The sequence below is a fragment of the Ambystoma mexicanum genome, chromosome 4p, assembly GCF_040938575.1.
Source record: "Ambystoma mexicanum isolate Mex_15411 chromosome 4p, UKY_AmexF1_1, whole genome shotgun sequence".
In the NCBI taxonomy this organism is placed as follows: domain Eukaryota; kingdom Metazoa; phylum Chordata; class Amphibia; order Caudata; family Ambystomatidae; genus Ambystoma; species Ambystoma mexicanum.
This window is the reverse complement of record NC_090927.1, coordinates 1025844481-1025864222: the sequence shown is the minus strand read 5'-3', so window position 1 is coordinate 1025864222 and position 19742 is coordinate 1025844481.

Here is a 19742-nt window from a genome sequence, read left to right as displayed (position 1 = left end):
ATTACCCTCCTTAAACGGTTTCATTGCATTCTCCGCGATGGTTCCATTACCTCCCCCCTCATTTATCTCAATGGAGATAAATGTAACGGCCCAGTAAATTACGAGCCCAAACATGATAGAAAAAAATAGAATTGTACGAACAGTCAAACCACATTCATACGAATAAGTCCGCAAATCAAAAGTTACATTTCTATTCCTAATTTCCCTATCCCTATCCGTTGCAGGCTGCCTGTTAGTTGCCATGGTTTCTCCTACATGTTAAAACATAAAAACATATTAAGCATACAGATACATTGAAATTCACATTTCTCTATTTCTGATAGTATAGGTAAGGGGTGGAAGATAGAAAAAAGAGTGAAAGAGTAGGAGCGAGAAAGAGAGAGAGAGAGAGAGAGAGAGAAAGAGAGAGAAAGAGAGGGAGAGAGAGAGAGAGAGAGAGAGAGAGATTTCACTTATTTACATTTTCCTTTTAAATTTTAACGCATGTTAAATATACTTGTCATATGTTGTCATTCGGTATTCTTGTACATCACGTGGAGACATTCAGTGTGGCTATTTTGTCATTGTTCTACTCTTGTGCTTCTAGTAGATTTTCACCTTCTGTGCTATTCACCTGTGTGAAGCTGTCATAAACCCTTTGGACGTCTGTCAAAAACCTCAAGCCCTTTACCTTTACAGCCGTGGGCGTGCAATACACCACCTCGTATGGGCCATGAAACCTTGGGGCATTCCACCTACGTACAAAGCTTCTGACATAAACCATGTCTCCTGGCTCTAGGTGCCCTGTTGTTGTTTCTTTTTCTTTGTCTGATGCATCTGATTCTCCCTCACCTGTGAATGGCGGTGCGAGCAGCCTTGCTATCATGCGGGCTGCTTTAGTACGTTTTGTCAGATACTCATTAAATTCTTCTCCCAGTACAGTTGCTCTCCTGTGGGCAGCAGAATGTCTGTGAAGGGGTGAGGTTGCTTTGTGCATTTGTCTTCCTGTCACAATCTCATGGGGTGACAGATGGTGGTCCTTGCTGTGCTGATTTCTCAGCTCGAATAGGGCCAAGGGGAGACAGTGCACCCAATTATTTTTAAGAGTGAAGCAAAGCTTTGAGAGTCTCCCTTTCAGCAGGCTGTTTATTTTTTCCACCACACTGTTACTTTGCAGGTGATAAATCAAGCACAATTTGTGTTTTATGCCCAACATTGATGTTACTTCCTTAAAGAGATCATTAACAAAGTGCGTGCCATTGTCTGAGCGAATTACGTCGCAAATTCCCCAGTGGGGGAATACCTCTCTCACCAGAAACTTTGCAGCACACTTCGCATCAGGACGTGCACATGGTCCTGCTTCGTCCCACCTTGAGAAGGGGCACACTCACACTATCATGTACCTTGCTCCATTGCACCTTTCCCCCATGTCTGCATAGTCAATATGCAGATCTCTGAATGGGCCTATTGGCTTTGGTATTGCCCCTCTTAGTGTTCTTAGGGTCATGCCTGAATTGTATATCTGACACTTTGTACATTCCATTGCCAATTTTGAAAGTTGTTCTTGCAACACAGGGACGAACCAGTGTTCTTGTATTTCTGCAGCAATGTGTTGTTTTGCATTGTGTGCAGGAAAATGCAATTGCTGGAATGCCACTTCTAATAATTTATTGGGCATGACCACCTTCCCTGTGTTGTTTTGTCGCCACAATAAATCAGTTTCTGACTTTCTGCATCCTCTCTTTTCCCACAGTTCTTTTTCCTCCTCTGTTGCTCCTTCTTGCAGCTCTAATATTTGTGATATGGGCATAGTGTTGTAACCGTCTGGGAGGTCCTCCACTGTTTCCTTCCTCACTAAGTACTCACCTGTCCTTTCTTTTACAAAATAGGATGCTTCTTTGGCGGCAGCGTCCGCTGCCGCGTTTCCCAAAGAGACGAAATCATTGTTGGTAGTATGGGCTTGGCGTTTCACTATCGCCACTGCAGTGGGATCCTTCAAGGCCTATATAAGTTCTTTCAGGAGTTCTGCATGTTGCACCGGGGACCCATCAGCCCTATTAAGTCCCCTTCTCCCCACCTTGCAAGTCCACCATGTACCGTTGTGGTCATGTATGCTGAGTCTGTGTAGATTGTGACTGCACACCCCTTTGCAGCACGCAGAGCTTCAATCAATGCTATGAGCTCTGCCGCTTGTGCTGAGAAATGTGCCGGCAGGCGCTGCTGTATTAGCACTTCGCACTCACCTTCTTCCAATCGCACAACAGCCACCCCTACATGTTTTTCTCTTGTTTCCGAATTTATGGAGGCTGACCCATCTATGAAAAATATTTCACCTTCAGCTAGTGCGTTTTCACTCACTATTGTTGCCCCCTTTTCCTCTCGCTGATATGTTGCACAGTCATTTACTTGTACATCCTCCACAGTGCATGGTTCTGAAATGAATCTTGTGGGGTTCACTACCTTACACCTTACTACATGTATGTTGGCGCTTGATAGAATTACCTCGCATGCAGTGGCTCTCTGTGTGGTCAATGTGCTCTTGGATCGTTCTAGTATGGCGAACAAGGAATGCTCCACGTACAGTGTCACTGAACACCCCATTACTATTGTGGCGCTTTTCTCAATGGCAAAGGCGGCAGCTGCGAGGGCCTGTTCGCACACGAAGTGTCCCTGCATTACTGCGTCTAGTGTTCCACTGTAGTATGCCGGAGGCTTGTGCCCCAATGATGTTTTTTGTGTTAATACTGCTGTCATGAGCATTCCTTTGTAGTGTGAGAACATGGAAGAACTCGCGTTCACAGTCTGGGTTCGCGAGTACTGTGCACTTGATATGAGTTCTTTGAGTGAGGTGAATGCGTCGCACACTTCTGAGTCCCACTGGATCTCTGTATTTTCCCTATGTGCTTCTTTGAGTGCCTGAAGCAAGGGGCGTGTGTATGAAGCATAGTCTAAAATCCATGCACGGCAGTAGTTGCACATTCCTAGGAATTTTTGCATGTCCTTCACTGTTTTTGGTCTTCCTACAGCTGAAATGGCTGCTACTCTGTCTGGAATTATTCTCTTGCCATCTTTTGAAATCAATTGCCCCAGGTACAGCACTTCACGTTGACAGTATTGCAACTTTTCTCTGTCAACCTTGTACCCCTTTTGAGCTAGCAATGTCAAGAGGGCAACGGAGTCTTTTCTACATTCAGCTTCGTTTTTACTGCAGATCAGCAGATCATCCACGTACTGAATGATCGTGCTGTCTGCTGTCATGTTGCCAAGATCTTTATGCAATATTCTGTTGAATATGCTGGGGCTTTCACAATAACCCTGGGGCAATCTGCAGTGTCCGTACCTCCTCCCCCCTAGGGTGAATGCTGTCAGGTATCCACACTCTTCTGCAAGTGGTATTGAAAAGAATGCATTCTTCAAATCCACCACGGTGAAGTGAGACGCATCTTTTGGGATACTACATAGAATAGATGCAGGATTTGGGACCAAAGGGAACTCTTTCTGAATGACTTCATTTAGTGGGCGTACATCTTGGATCATCCTCCATGCCCCTCCTTTTGCTTTTTTGATGGGGTAAATGCATGTGTTACATGGGGAGTTTGACGGTACTATTATCCCCTGTGCCAATAGTGCGTTGATGGTTTCCTTTATCCCTTCTTCTGCTACCCGGGACAGGGGGTATTGTTTTACTCGGGGCAGTATGGCTCCAGGCTTAAGGTTAATTTTCACTGGAATGACCCCATGTAGTAGCCCTATGTCATGTGGACCTGCTGTCCATAACTGGCAGGGCACTGATTGCATGTCATCATTGAAAAACGATGGTGGGGCCCCCACTACCGCCATTAGCTGTACTGGCACCTGTCTCTGCTGTATCATTATTTCACAAGGGATGGCTGTCTCCATTATGATTTCTCCATCACTCTCTGAGTCTGTGAAAAGCTCCTCGTCTGACAAATCTTGAAGTGCAATGTCGGCATTTATGCATAACACTGTATGCCACTCGCACCCGTGTATGTCCATTGCAATTACAGCTTTTCTCTTGGCCGAGACTTGTACTGCATGTATGTCCAGTGACATGACTGTCCCTGGCACTATCTCTGGGCGGGCTACTGGACGAAAAACAAATTCTGCTGGCACCCTCCACTCCAGCTTTTTTAACTCTGGGACCACTCGGACTAATGTTTTTAACCCATGGAGGAACATATCTGGGTCCACTGGTATGCCGCGCACATCTGGGCATGTTGCTCGCAAATATATCACTAGCATTACATGCATGGAGCACATCCCTGGGGTTGAGCAAACAATCCCTCCTCTTCTGGTAAACGAAATAGTCATGTTAAGCTTGCTGAGGAGATCCCTCCCCAGTAGGTTGACAGGGTATTGCTCATAATACAATAGGGGTGCCTTTACTGTTTTTCCCCCTACTGTTACATCCAAATCTTCTGTGTAAGGAACTTTGACCACCACCCCAGAGAACCCCTGCGTTTCCAATTTACGATTAGATAGTGGAAACCGGCCTTCACGTATACATGACTTCTCGGCTCCGGAATCTACCATAAAGATGAATTGCTCATTCCCTATCTCTGCCCCTATCAATGGTTCCTCAGTTGCATTGAAGTTCGTCGATAGGATTGGACACGCAAGTGCTCCCTGTGGGCTATCCTATGCTGGGTGTCTTGTCGTTCCCCCCTGGCTGAAAACATTACCTGACACTGCCGCTACTCCTCCATATGGGCCAGGTGCACCATTCGGTGTCGTGGTGAAGGGGTTGTTTTGCGTGTAGGGGAAGTGTTCACTACTTTGTGGGTGTTGTTGAACATGATGTGGTCGTTCCCTATATTGCTCTTACCCTCTGTGGTCTTGCTGTCCTCTCCCCTTGTCCCGGGGCAATCCGTATGGGCTCACCGGATGGGGCTGCCCGCAATACTGATCATCTTGGTAAACTGGGTTCGGTCTGCTTCTACACTTGCGTGAAAAATGTCCCCACCTCCCACAATTCCAACAGTTTCCTTGCCCCTCTCTGGGTCCTGGTCCCCCATTTCCGCCATTACCTCCATATCCCTGTCCACCTCCTCGGCACCCTCTGTACCCACCTCTTCTGTTGCTGGGGTGCCACACTTGCCACTGCTGCCCTCTGTAGTCCTCCTGTCCAATTTCACTGTCTTTGCCCGTTGTCTGCCCAATTTGCAGCCATCCTCCCCTGAATCGCTACCAGTCCCTCCTCCTCCTCTGCGTCTCTGTCGTGGGGGAGTGCTGCTACAGCTGCAGCGACCTTCACTAGTTTCGTTTGTATTAGTTTAACTCCATCTGCCAGCCTTTTTTGTACCACCTCCTTCTCCCTTTCTTTGATTCTTTTACAATGGTAAACTATTATGCTCTGTATTTCTGGCCATCCCTTCGCCTCAATCCCTGCTATTTTGTCAAGCACTTTTTTAACTTCTTTTGGGAGCCCCCTCTTTATTAACAAGTAAAATAGGGATGTTGATTGGTCATAAGGCGTACCCGTTTCAGCTCTCCACATTTTATGCACTCTGAAAATGTAATCCATAGCCTCTTCCCCATCATTCATGGTGCATTGCATCAGTGACTGTAAATCTGGCGTGTCTGGGAATGTTTCCCTCAATGCGTCCCAAACTCTTGCTCGCACTGTATTGAAAGCAGAGCCATCATGTCTGTCACTGTCCAATGTTATTCCTGGGAAACCTGCTTTTGCCCACACCTGGTCTGATTGGTCACCGACTTCTGACACAAGTAAAATCTTGACATCTCCTATGGGCAGGGGTACTCCCGCGGTATGCTTCTCGAAGGCATATATCCACTTACTGGCTCCTCCGGATAGCAGGGGCAATGATTTTAGTAAATTAGCCTTATCCATTTGTGCCCAGGGTATGTAATTTGGTCTTCCCGGCCCCCAATGTATCAGTGGGAGATGTAGGCGTTCCTTGCTTCCTCTCCCAATACTCACCTTTGACCCTTTCTTTCCCACCAGGGCCATCTTTCCCATCCTGTTCCTTAATCTTCCTGTCCATTCTTGTTCCATTGCTCTTCCCAATGGTGTCTCCCCAAACTCCACTAAATCACCCCCTGTGGCCATTCCTAATCTCCCATCTTCTTGCTCGTCCTCTTCTATATCACACCATAGCTTTTCTCTCCCTTCGTCCGCCACTTCTTCCCCTTTGCACTCCCTCCAAGGTTGTGTGCTCCCAGTTCTGCTATCCTTGTGGGCTCCTCCTGTATCCTGAATAGTATCTCCCCCTTTTTCCACCCCTCCTCATTTCATTTATCTAGGGTGTGTGATTGGGACAATCGCTCTGATCTCGTTGTGCCTGGCTCACTTTGTTCAAATATGCTTTGTATCCTTGATAGCTCTTCTCTGGCTATTGAGAGTCGTGTATCTAAGTCTTCTGTTAGTTTACATATGTTCATTGATGGCATACTCACCTTCCCACTTGTTCGGGGACAATCATATGGTGGTGGTGCTGTTGGTCATGCTGTGGGGGCAGGGGTGCTGGTGGGCACATATGTGGGGTCACTATAACCTTCAGCAGGTTCTGGCTTATTCAAGAGTGGGTACAATCAGGTTACCTCCACCAATCCCTCTTTCCCCGTCCTCCTTACCACCTTCTGCTCTTGCAGATGGGGTGGCAGTGAGGGCAGGTTGATCGAGTGTGGTGTCTATTTTCTTCGGTGGGGGTATTTCCTCGAACAATCGCCACATATCTAGTATTTCTCTCCTGTTATGAAAATGTTTTCCCTTGTATTTTAGGAATATGCAGGTGGCCACCATATCCAAAATGCTCTTATCAAAGGATCCTCCTTGTGGCCAAACCTGCGGGAGACCCTCCCACTTGAGCTTCGTGACCCACTGGTCATGTTATTTAGTTATTCTTTCCGCGTGTCCCGGGAAACTTCTACAAATGTGCGCTAAGGGTGTCTCCGCCCCCATGCTTAGACCTGTGTTACTTTATTCTCTTGAGTCAATCTCTTCTATCACCATATGTTTGTAACTGTATATGTGGGGCTCCACTCACTGTCAGTTCCTAATGATCAACTTATACTTTTACTCAAACAAGAACATTTCTTTGTCATATCTTACCAGGTCACACTCACATTGACCACATCACCTGGAAATCACTTAAATCAGTAGTAATAGACAATCGATTGCAAAAAATCATAAACACACAATGCGCACAACATACGGCAGACATTCATCATACTTCAGCATACACGCATAGCATTTACCCTCCCTGCCTGGTCCTTCGCCTTTCTCTACAGCGACACCCCCTAACCCTCACACAACTTCTTTTTTTTTTTCCCTTATGCGGACCTTTTTTACCCTAAATAAGAAGAAGAGAAAGAAAGGCTAGTTCTAATGTATTTACCGTGTCTCTTTATTTAGACACCCTCAATTTATTTTTCCATTGTTTTTCTTATTCCCAGCACTAGTCGAGATAGCACTTCGCGGCGCCGCCTTCTACCCCCCTTGGAGAGTTAGGAGCCCGTCCTCTTTTCCCTTTTTCACTTTCGTATCCTAATGGCCATATGCAAAGAAAGAGAAAGTCCCCTCTATGTCCCCAACTTATTTCCCCTTTTCCTCTCCATTATTTCCCCTTTTAGTATCGCTCGCACTTAATACTCACGTGCCCGTCTTGATCCAAGACTCTGCGGACTTGGTCCATCCAAGCGGCGCGGCCTCGCACTCAATGGCCCCACCCGGCTCCGGCGAGCGGTACTAAGGGTTTTTTCAAACGGGACCCGTACCCTCTCACCCTAACTGAGTGCGCACGTCTCTGCGTACCAGTTGCCCTAGGTGGGTGGCTCTGTTGAGCGGGCACGCCGTGCGTCTCCACTGCGACCGGGGCCGTCTCGTGCCAAGGGGACAATTATTAAAATAAATCACGTCGGGGTCACCACTGAATGTAAGCGTCCCCAAAAACGCACCCCCCTTAGTGAGAGGCAATAAAGGACACACCCCAGGAGGGAATGAGACCAAGACCAAGTGCGGGTGAGATCCAAAGGGTTTTATCTAAACCAATATAGGGCATGCAAAGGACTCTGCAAACTCCAAGAGCGCTCTGTCTGACAATCGCAAAGACAGTCCTACTTATTACAAAACTAACATGAAACAATGCTATAGGGGGCACATAGTCTTAGGGATTGGGTGGTGATGGCTAGGTGGTATACATTGTATACAGTTGCTGCTCCAGGATTGGCAGATGTCCGTGTGGTGCCATGCGGGGTGGATGGGTCAGCTGGGCTCATGGGAGTGGAGTGCTGGGCCGGACATGATAAGTGGCGACTCTGATACTTTACCCTTGTGGCCAAATATTCCCATTCATTCATCATGCTATACAATTTCAGTTGTCTTGTAACTCTTGTAATACATTGACCTCAGATCTTAATCTTAATTGCATGAAGTTACCAAAACTTCACATACAAACTACACAAATCAAACAGTAGACAAACTGTAGATTTGTGGATATTTGATGGATGTTTGATTCTATGGGTGTGTTATGCTGCGGTGGTTGTGGCCACGGCCTAGAGTCTTGGGTGCATGGCCGACGGCTAATTACAATCAACGCTGTACTAACAACCCAAACCCAATATCATACTAAAGTAAAATAGCCAGAAGTGCATTTTTTATGTCTGCGAACAGCCGCGGTGACCACGGACATGACAAACACATCAGGGGCGCCTACTACCTAAACAAATACAGCATTTGACCCATCTCTTACTTCCCCTCCCTCCCCAAGCACTCTTACCACACCATGACGGACTCCAAGAATAACATATGTCCAGGATTGAGAGGTTAACCTTGAAATCCACCCTAATGCGATCATCGCTCAAAGATGTTCATCAATCACAAACTGATTTTGACCTCTTTTGTCAGTGGTGTTGTGATGTCTAAAAGATGGCAGGCTTTCAGAACTCTCAATTTCTTTAGGCAATGCGTAGAGATATTAAATGATTTGCCAAAGATCACACACTATGGTTAAGCAGCGTGCAACAAGCCCCTTGTTTTATGGCCAGTCTCTTGGTGACTGTTCTGATACATCGCACAACCCTTACTAACCACATTTAAGCAGCACAGTAAAGGGAAAAAAATGACCAGCTGCAAGAATAACATAAGACCAGGTAGTTTTGCCCCCATCGCGAAAATCAAAAGCTGGCACCCATGAATATATACGCACAGTGAGTGAACATATATCTTAAAGTGAAATATACAAATGTAGCTCAATTGACCGTCCCCTCAGAAGAAAGTGTCCAAGACAAAATAGCATTTGACTTTAAAAAAGTAATGAACACCAGAAAAATAACCTGAGAGAGGAAATGTTCCAATAAATATGTTGGCAAAGTATAAAAGGTGCTCACCTTTTAAACCCAGCAATCTGTAGTGAAATAGTCCCTGAAAAACAAACTCCCAATACAAGACAAGTGCTTGTGGTCTTGTGGGTAAGAGTCTGTACTAGGAACATGACAACCTAAGTTTGCCAACCTCAAAATAACCCTAGGCTTTGCATCCGCCCTCAGGAATAAAGTTACGTAGTCCATCCACATGTGTCCTTTAATTGTGCCCTGAAAAGCAGCCACAATCAGGGGACAATACATGCACCAGTGTCCAGGATTACAACCTCTCTTGCCACATACTGAGAAAATACTCATGACTTACGTGCCCTCAAATCATTTCCCCTCATCCCCCTAATGGCTGGCTTTGAACAATACGCTGCTTTATAAAGATAACTTGAAAAGTGCTCATACCACGCAGTCGCTCAAATATATAAATCTGTATAGATCTATAATTGTGGCATTATTTCCCTCATCTTGACTGGGAAACTACAAATAATACCAGAATACAATTCAGTAAAAGGAAAACAAATGTTAAACCATATTAGGGAATAATAAACATATACATATACATATATATTCAATGGAAACACTTTATTAAAGGGACGTTAGGTTACAAGTACTTCTATGGTATGCTGCAACCATTGCCTATATGTATGTATGATTAGGTTGCTCTACTAACAACACTAGAATATAATGATTTGTTTACATGAGTACATTCTTTAATACATTAAGTAGTTCATGATAGGTCACCCAATCACCCCTAGCATCATGTTATCAACATTATAAACTTCCTTGTAGGGACTTTTCATCAAAATTAATTTCTTATCTGATGTCATCAATGATATCAATGACATTTGTGATGTTATCTTTGATGTACTGGGTGTCAGTCTTAGCAGTGCATGGTGGTGGCGCGAGGTAGGGTTGCTTAGCATAACTGCCGAATTTCTGGGGTTTTTCAGTCTTACTTGTAACCATAACGTCCTTGTTTTTTCACTGACTTTACTATGTTTTTATTAGTGCACTTAACCATAATGTCCCTTTACCAATGTTTATTCATTTCATCGCTTTTTTTATCAGAGCAATCAATTTGCTACAAGTTCATTATACCTATTTTTGGTCAGTACACCTAATAAATCACACTCACCCACAATGTGGCTGCCGAAGAGTCCACGGACAGAGAAGGTCTGCGGACATCAGGTGGCACCAACACAACCCAGAAGCACAGGGGAGAACAGAAAATGTTGCACCCTTCAACCTACAAAAACATATTGTTAGGGAGAATTCTCTAGAATGGCTAATTTCCCTTACCTATTGAGTCCCGCAGCAGCTTTGCTGGATTTCTAGGATTTAAACTTTTCACCTGGTAAGAGTGTGAGCCTTTTTTCCCACTCTTACATGTGTTTTTGCTGTGTGTGGTACATTTTTGTGCTCGTGGACTATGGAGTCTCACCCGCTCCATAGGCATCATCTTTTTACTGTGTGTCACACAGCACCTTTAGTGCAGTGACACAGGGTTGTCTTTTTAGACTTCCCACCTTAAGCTCCATTTTCTGGGACTGACTACTGTCTCCCAGAATATGTAAAGTTGCCATTGTCTTTTTAAATGTACAGACCCAGTAAACCCTATCTTCCCATAGAGTACTGGAGGGTTTAATAGTTATCTCCTTTTGTCTGATTCTCATCGGACATTATTATGTTCCCCTTTCTCTAAGATTTGGCTGGTGGCAGTGGTATCTACCATTTTTATTCTACCGCAGACTATGAAAATAGTCTTTGGTACCATTGGAGGCTATGGTGGTAGCCTTGAACTCTAACCCGCTGGACCACTTTTAATTTTATTTGGTTCCGGTCGGGTTTATTCGCCATTTCTTAAGGTAAAGGTCTTTCTCGTGTTTTACTCTGCGTTCCAAACCTGGTTTGGTTCTTTTGTTCGCCGTCCTTTGGCGGGCTTCTGTACAGAAGCCTTCCTTAGGCGCCTGAGTGTCTGGGGTGGACAGGATGTGAGGGAGGGGTTTGTGGCTCCCTGCACAGGGTCTCCTTGGAGACCCAAGTCGCACTCTTGTTTGATTGGCTAGGTGACTGTCCTGCCAGGACAGCCACCTTGCTGTGTGATTGGTGCATAAAAAGCCTGTCTCTGGGACTGGAAGGCAGAGTCGCCACTGGATTGAGAGAACAAAAGAGAAGCTGAAGGAAGAGGACTGCTGCAACAACTGGACATCCCGGTGAAGCCCTGAGCTTGTTTCGCCAACCAGCTCGCCAAACACCAAACGCTGGCCTCCCTTTCCTGGTCGAATTTGCTGAGTTTTGCTGCAGTGAACCGGATAGCCAGGAGGAACAGAACCTGTTTGGGATTTAAGGAGCGCACCTTTTATTCAACGCTTTGCTCTGCTGCTGGCTTCTTCCCTGGGCAGTGCATGACTCTCCGGCTGTTCTCCTTTTTGTCACCACGACAGTCGCTTCAGGAGCCGTGAGCCTGCAGGAACTGCCAGGAACAACTGCCTCAGCTACAACATTCTTCATCATTTAAGGTACTGTGCAAATACTGTTGTTCGTTCCGTCCGACCGCGGTGAAAGTGTTTGAAATCTTTCACCGACTGAAGGCTTGGCCTTCTCTACTCTTTTGAATAACTTTTCTTCCGACCAACTTCGTTTTAAACTCTTGGCAAAGACTTAACCGCAAACTACTCTGAACTGTGTGATCCTCTGCAAAGAATCTGAACCATTAACGTTGGCCCAGGCCTATTGACTTGAATCCTTGTTGTATTAGTCTTTACTAGATTGCCTGCCTATTAACTTGTTGGTGCTGCTTGATTTTGAGTAACCTTGTCTTTTCCTCCCTTTTTAAATTGCTGGAGTGCCATTTTGGTCACACTACATTTTGAGCTTAATTTGCCCAGAATTGAATGGGTGGTATTGTAGTGTATTAAGATTGTGATTTTCTGCTGCTTTATATTAGTGAACTGTTTTACAAATACCTGTGTAAATAAATGTATATTATTTTTTATCCAGAAACCTTGAATCAGTGTTTGTTTGAACCATAGTGATTGTTGTCCTTTGTGTAATGTCTTGTACTGCTCACATTACTCTTGAGATAAGTCTGGCTGCTCAGCCACCGCTACCAAATTCTGTGTAGTACAGGCTTGTACCAAAGGTGAATTTTTACTTGCACTTGTAGTCTTAATTGTGTGGAGTGTTCCCAAAGGAGACTGCGTATGATTCTGCCTAACACTGGTGTACAGTGGTGAGGATAAAGTATTGTGATTACACTTAGAGTGCTGCTATTAGCTCGGATCAACTAACCACACGGCTAAACACCACTAAAATCAATTTTAATCATGTCTGACATGGAAAGCTACAATCAGGAGCCCTCCTTACTTACACTGTGGATCATTTAAAGGATCTGTGTAGAGATGGGAATCTCTCTGTTAAAGGCAAAAAGTCAGAATTAATTGAAAAATTGTTGGAGAAACAAAGTCTGGGGAGTGGGTCTGGAATGCATAGCCCTCCAGGAAATGTGGAAAATAATGAGGATGATGATAATGTTTTTAATATTATTGATGAGTTAGATGAGGCAGAATAGTCTCAAAATAAAGGCCCTACATCTGCACTACCTGCTCAGAAACCTCAACCTTTGTCCACTGGAACCCCATCAGGTCCTACATTCAGTCCTGATTTCATTGCTCTAGAAAAGATGAGACTTGAATTGGAATTCAAACGTATTAATGCTCAAACTGAACAAAAGCATCACGAACTTAAGCTCAGAGAAATGGAGTTGAACCATGCACAAGAAATTAAAAAGTTGTCTATTGAGAATGTTTCTCTCCCAGAGACTTCTAGGTCTAGGATGGTGGTTGAGCGATTGGGGTTTTATTTGGAGTCGAATGGATGTTTGAGTGACTTTCAGAGTGGGTTCAGGAGGAATCGGTCGGTGGCTGACCCATTAGTGAGATTAGTGACTGGGGTGGAGGAGGCATTATGTGATGGAGAGTTGGTGGGAGCGTTCTTTTTGGATTTGGAGAAGGCGTATGATATGGTGTGGAAGGGAGGGTTGTTAGTGAGACTGTTGGAGATGGGTGTGAAGGGAAGAATGTTTTGGTGGATCAAGGCATTTTTGGCAGATAGGACATTTCAGGTGAGAGTGAGGGGGGTGCTGTCTGAAGTTTGGAAGATGGAGAATGGGACACCACAGGGGAGTGTGATTAGTGTGATGTTGTTTAATGCGATGGTGGATGGGTTGATTCGAGCTTTGGCAGGAATTGGGTGTCAGGTGGATTTCTTCGCGGATGATGGTGTGGTCTGGGTAAGAGGGCGGTGTTTGTTGTTGGTACAGAGACGGTTGCAAGCTGCGATTGTTACGCATGGAGGAGTGGTGTGGGAAATGGGGTTTCTCAGTGTCTGTGGATAAGAGTGTGAGTATGGTGTTCTCAAGGAAAAGAGTGCAGCAGGAGTTGAATTTGGTTTTGAAAGGTGTGAGGGTGAAGAGCGTGGAAGAGTTTCGGTACTTGGGGGTGATTCTGGATAGAACGTTGAATTGGAATGTGCAAGTGGATGGTGTGGTGGATAAGTGTAAACGCAGGCTGAATTTGTTGAGGGCGGTGACTGGGAAAGAATGGGGTGCGCAACAGAAGTGTTTACGAATGTTGTATAAGGGGTTGATTTTGAGTGTGATGGATTTTGGGTGTCAGGTGTCAGTGGGTTATACGTCAAGTCAGAAGTTGCGGTTAGATAGAGTGCAGGCGAGGGCATTGAGAGTGTGTTCGGGTGTGATGAGGTCCTCTCCAGTGAATGCGGTTCAGGTGCTTGTGGGAGAGATGCCATTGGGGTTGAGGAGGGATGCGTTAAATATGAGATGGTGGGTGAAGTGTAGTGCGAAGAGTGTGGCTCATCCGGTGCGTGAATGTTTGAAGTATAACTGGAGGTTTGACTATTACAGGGATCGGTGGAGGAGGAAGGGGGGCACTTTTGGGTTTCACATGTGGGAGAAGGGAGTGCAGTGGGGTGTGGGTGATTTGATGATTGTGACAGATACGGATTTGGAGAGAAGGCCGAGGTGGATGATGAGATCTCCAAAGGTGTGTTTGGAGTTGGCAAATGTGGTATCGAAGAAGAGAGGTATGCGGGGAGAGATCAAAGCTTTGGGTCAGGAGTTTGTGGCAGGAAAGGAAGGATACAAGGTGTTTACGGATGGTTCAAAGGATCCTATGTCTGGGAGAGTGGGAATGGCGTATTATATAGAAAACATTGGGGAGTATAAAATAGGACGACTGACGAATGATGTGTCTATTTGTACGGCTGAGTTGGTGGCGATTGCATTGGTGATTGACAGGGTGTATGAGTTGAGGTATGAGAAAGTGGTGGTGTTCTCAGATTCATTGAGTGGGTTACAGGTGATTGTGGCAGGGGATGGTGATAGGAAGGATGTGATTTTGGACATTAGGATGAAGATTGATCGGTGTGTGCGCGGGGTTAAGGATTTAGAGTTGGCGTGGGTTCCCAGCCACAGTGGCATTTTGGGAAATGAGTTGGTGGATCTGGTGGCGGGTGAGGGTATGAGGAGAGGAGCGATTGATGTGAGGTTGCCTTTGAGTATGGATGAGGTGAAGGCTGTGATGATGAGACGGGTCCTGGATGAATGGCAGGAGAGGTGGGTGAATGGGGTGAAGGGCAGGTGGATGTTCGGTGTTCGTGGGAAAGTGTCGGTGAAGGTGGATGCAGGGAGTTTAGAATGGAGGAGGGGGGAGGAGGTGATGCTGAATCGGTTGAGGATAGGTCATGTGGGGCTGAACGACTGTCTATTTCGAATAGGGAAGCGTGAATCAAGGGACTGTGCGGTGTGTGGGGTACCTGAAACGGTGGGACATTTTTTGATTAGGTGTGAAAGACATGTTACGGAGAGAGAATTGATGAGGGTTTGGTTGAATGCGTTGGGAGTGGCTGAGCTGAGTGAGAGGATTATACTGGGAGGTGATGGGGAGAGAGGCAGGAGGAGGAGTAGTGTGATGTTGGATTTTGTGAGACAGACGGGGAGGTGGGAGGAGTTGTGAGCTTAAATGGAGCCAAATAATAATTAGTGGGTGCGGTGCACATCATCCTATAGGATGGGGAAGCGCCTGCGTGGGTCCGCCCACGCTTCCGATAATTAAGAAGAAGAAGAAGAAGAAGGTCTTCCAGTCCTAAGAGACCCTGTATGCCTAAAGAAATTCTGGGTATATATGAGGCTAAGCTTGATATTTTGGATTGGTTGGCAATGTTTGAGTATATCCATGGGATTCAAGACATTACAGGGAATCAGTTGTGTCCTTGGCTCTTTCTAGGCTACCCACTGTTGCATCTGATGTGATGGAGCTGGGGGAGTTGAATAGCATGGATTATGAGTGTGTGAAGCTAGTTTTAATTGCTAGATTTGGGAAGACCCCTTCCCAGTACCTTAAGAGGTTTAGGGCCCTGAGAAAGCATGATGGTACCCCTTGGGCTACCTGGGTATGTGAATGTTTGAAAAACTTATATGGTTTGGTTAAGTGTTACCGAGTTAACACTTATGAAGGTATGAGAAATCTTGTTATGTTGGAGTCAATTTATGATGCCTGCCCTCCTGAGCTCAGACAGCTCTTGGCTGATTGCAAGGAGATAGATCCAAAGAAGTTAGCTAAGGCTGCTGACATGTGGGTTGCCAACAGGGCTACTCACAAGGATTCTGGGGCAACTCAGAAGGATGAGGGAAAGCAGCCAAACAAAGATAACAAGGAGAATTCTAATACCTCCAATCCAAATGAGGGCCACAAACAACAACATAAGGGTAAGCTACCTGGGAAACCAAATCAGGCTGGTGTACCTTCTGGACGCAAACCAGAAGGAGGTGAGAACAAACCCCCATTCATCAAAATGTTTGGGAAATGTTATGTTTGTGGGTCAATTTACCATATGAAAGGGGATCCCAGATGCAAGGGTAAACCTTCAGGGGTCCACACTTTCTCCTTAGCCTTCTCCCCAGAGGAAGAAGTACCTATGGCAAGTGGAAACTTTCACCTGCTGGCTGATGAACCCATGAAAGTCTCAGCTAGTGTGTCTTTAGTGTCCCTGGGTTTGTGGGAACAACAGAATTTAGATCTCTATAATTTCATCCCAGATAATACTAAAGAGTATTATAAAGAAAGTGTTCTCGTGAATGGCCAGGAGACTCCTGCCATCAGAGACACTGGAGCCAGAATACCTGTGGTTGATGAATCATTTTTCAAGGTAGAGGATGTTGCTAAGGCACCCCAACACCTAACAAAGTTAGCTGGAGGTCCTTTTCAAATGCTTCCCCAGTTACCAGCTCTCATCCAGTGCAATGACATGACTGTCAAGATACCTGTTAGTGTGCAGAGTGAAGTGCCTGGAGAGTCCTGTTGGGTAATGACCTGAAAACTCTTGTAGTTGTGTCTAGTACCCCGAGGCCCCAGTAAAAGGAGACAGGAGCTCACTAGGCCTGCAAGGGAGATGACCTTGAGGGGCTCTCCAGGGGACGTGATAGAGGAAACTATCACCCCCAGTCCACAGAACTTACTAAATGCTATTTCAAAAAAGAAAGAGGCAAAAGAAAGCAGATATCACTCCTGTGCTACCAACGAGGACATCCCCAAGATTGTCCAAAGTCACACCTGTGACTCCTCCACCAGCTGAGGCTGAGTGTGAGGTACAGCCATGTGTGGTTGATCCAGCTTCTGAAGAGTCAGATCTCGAAGAGGACCTTACTCTAGTTGGAGATCTGGATCCTGTTGACCATCCTGAGCTGCAGTCTTTACTGGCAGAAGTTAGACCCAACAGGGCAGACTTCAGGACAAAGAGAGTGTCATACTCTTGAAAGTCTGTGACAACAGGCAGTTTCTCAGTTTGATGGGCAAGAGCCTGGGAAGCATAGGTTGCACTGGGAAGATGGCCTCTTCTACAGTGAACCGACTGAGTCTATCCCTGGGAACTGCAAGAAACTTGTAGTGCCCCTAGAAAACATGGGCCAACTGTAGTGCCATACAGTTGGCCCATGAGATACCTTTGGCTGGTCACTTGAGTTTCAAAAAGACCAAGGAAAGGCCCTCTCTATACTTCTACTGGCCTAAAATGGGTTCGGAAGTTGACAAATTCTGTAGGGGCTGTCACACTTGCCAAACCTCTGGCAAGAGTGGAGCCAAGAATGTGCCACCATTGGTGCCTCTCCCAGTGGTGGGAGTTCCTTTTGAGAGGATGGGAATCGACATTGTTGGTCCCCTTGACCCTCCCACATCTTCAGGAAACATGTTTATGCTAGTTGCCTAGTTGTAGTAGACCATGCTTATAGTTATGCTGAGGCAATACCTATGAGAACTGTTACGGCTCAGGCTGTAGCTAAGGCTCTACTTGGTATTTTTACCAGAGTAGGGTTTCCTAAGGAAGTGATATCCGACAGGGGGTCTAATTTTATGTCCCACTACATGCAAGCCATACGGAAAAACTGTGGTATCACTTACAAGTTCTCTACAGCCTACCATCCACAAACCAATGGATTAGTTGAAAGGTTTAATCGTACTATGAAGAGTATGATAGGTGCTTTGGAAGAACCCCTTAAAAGAAAGTGGGACCTTCTACTGCCATGCCTTCTCTTTGCTTATAGAAAAGTCCCACAGGAGGGAGTTGTATATAGTCACTTTGAACTTCTTTATGGCCATCCAGTCAGAGTCCTTTGGCCCTGATTCAGGAGGGGTTGGACAGTGCCCCTTGCCCCAAGCCAGTCAGAGTAACTGACTACTTGATAGGTCTTCTGAGGAGAATGCCACACATGATGGCAGAAGCTAGTGATAACTTAAAAGCAGGTCAGGCTCTGGTCAAACACTGGCATGACCAGAAGTCCAACATGGTTGAGTTTGCTCAAGACCAGCTTGTGCTAGTTATGTTGCCAACAAGGCAGAGGGCCTTGCAAGACAAATGGATAGGACCCTTCAAGGTTGTGGGAAAACTTGGAGAGCTGAACTATCTGATGGATTTAGGCAATCCTATGGAGGCTCCCAGAGTCTTTCACACCAACCGTTTGAAGGCCTATGTCTCGAGACCAGAAGAAGGAGCTTTGCTTCTAGCTTCAGCTCAAGAGTAGGAGGAGAGTGAACCTCTACCTGACCTACTCAGAGGCCAGCCTTTAGATGAGAAAATAGAAGGAGTTAATCTCTCTTCTAATCTGACATTTGAACAACAGGAGGAGTGCACGTTTCTGTTAAATCAGTTTGCCTCCCTGTTTTTACTATCCCCAGGCTTGACCCTTGGGGCCAGCATGATATTCAAACTGGTGACTGTTTACCTGTGAAAATCAGAGGTTACAAAATGTCAGACCATGTGAGGATCCACATAAAAGGGGAGGTCAACAAGATGCTTTATCTCGGGGTTATAGAGCCATCTACAAGTCCATGGTCTAGTCCTGTTGTTCTATTACCAAAGGCAGGATCCAAGGAGTTGAGATTCTGTGTGGACTACAGAGCTCTAAATGCAGTCACACAGACTGATGACCACCCTTTACCCAGGACAGATGAACTGGTGGATAAACCTGGTGCAGTCAAGTTCCTCAATGCATGTGACCTTACTTCAGGCTATTGGCAAATAGCCCTGACAGACCATGCCAAGGAGAAAACTGCATTCTTGACCCCAGCAGGCTTCTACCAGTTTACGGTTATGCCTTTTGGATTAAAGAATGCACCTGCAACATTCCAAAGAATGGTGAATCAAGTTCTGAATGGGATGGAGGACTTCTGCATGGCATACTTGTATGACATTGCAGTGTTCTGCCCTACTTGGAAGGAACCTGTTGACCACTTAGGATATGTTTTGCAGGCTCTTGAGCAGGCCCATCTGACCATAAAGGCACGTAAGTATCAGAGTGGTCTACTTTGATCATGAGGTAGGAGGTGGTGAAATAAGGCCATTGCCTAGCCAGGTACAAGCTGTATAAAACTGGGCCACCCCTACTACTCAAACCCAGGTGAAAGCCTCCCTAGGCCTCACAGGGTACTACAGGAATTTCATTGAGAACTATGGGACAATAGCATCTCCACTGAATGTATTCTCCTCTCCTAAAAAGGTTGAATGGAATGAGGAGTGCACTCAAGCCTTTGAAAACCTGAAGAAAGCCCTTTGTCAAGCTCCAGTCCTAAGAGCTCCTGATTATCACCAACCCTTCATTGTGCAGACAGATGCCGTATAGGTGCAGTACTTAGTCAACTGGATAAGAAAGGTAGGGAGCACCCCATTTGCTTCATCAGCAGGAAGCTGAAGGACCCTGAAACAAGGTGGGCAACAATTGAGCGTGAGTGCTTTGCTATTGTGTGGTCTCTGAAGAGGTTTACTTTTGTGATTCAGACAGACAACCAACCCTTGAGATGGTTAATGCAAATGAAAGGGGAAAACCCAAAACTACTAAG